This window comes from Sander lucioperca, chromosome 6 (genome assembly GCF_008315115.2).
Source record: "Sander lucioperca isolate FBNREF2018 chromosome 6, SLUC_FBN_1.2, whole genome shotgun sequence".
In the NCBI taxonomy this organism is placed as follows: domain Eukaryota; kingdom Metazoa; phylum Chordata; class Actinopteri; order Perciformes; family Percidae; genus Sander; species Sander lucioperca.
Window position 1 is genome coordinate 14,431,205 of NC_050178.1, and position 933 is coordinate 14,432,137.

The following is a 933-nucleotide window of genomic DNA, read 5'->3' on the forward strand; positions in this document are numbered from 1 at the left end:
TAAGACAAACTGCACAAAAGGGACTTGAAGTTAACAGAAATGTTACACACACACACAGACACACACACACACACACACACACACACACACTGACACTAAGTTAACTTGAGATTTAACAGAAACACGAGAACTTTGAACTGTTTCATCATCACTCTCAATATTTGTCTTCATGTCAAAGATTTATTTCACTTTAAAAACAAACTGCACAAAGTCACTTAAAATTTGTTTACACACACACACACACACACACACACACACAGACACAGACACACACATTTTAGGGATAAATATAAAGGGAAACATGACAGATATTTGGGTTATTTTTGGATTTGAAGAAAAAGCTTTTACACTGAAAGGAGGTGCATGCTGGGAGATTTAGACATTTATCAGCAAAAACAAAAGTTTAAAAAAAGGGAGAATGAAGAACCGTTAACTGTTCAGAAGTCGGTTTACATTTGACAGTTTTACTGTCGGAGCGTTTGGTTTCATCTTACTGCAGAAAGGATGAATGGATGAATGATAGCAGAGGAAACGTTGGGGGGGGCCAGTAGAGTCATTTTCACTTTCCAGAACTTTCCAGGACTTTCCAGGACTTTCCAGGACTATTGACTATGCCTATTTTTCATGTTTTTGTGTCTACGTGACTGATGGGAGCAATCTTTGATAGAACGAAATCACCATCACCAAACCCACCAGATTCCATGTAAATAATCAGTACTTTTAAAAAAATGTCAAAAACGTCAATTAAGACGACAAAAAAAGCAACAAAACTTTTTTTTTTTTAAGCGGCAAAAAATGTCTAAAAAACATTTCAAAAAAGTGACAAAATGTGACGTTTTTGTCTCTTATTTTCAAGGTTTTTATCTCTTGTTTTTCATTCGTGTGATTCATGTTTTGTTCGGGGGAGGAAAGTCAGTTTTTGAATTTGTGATT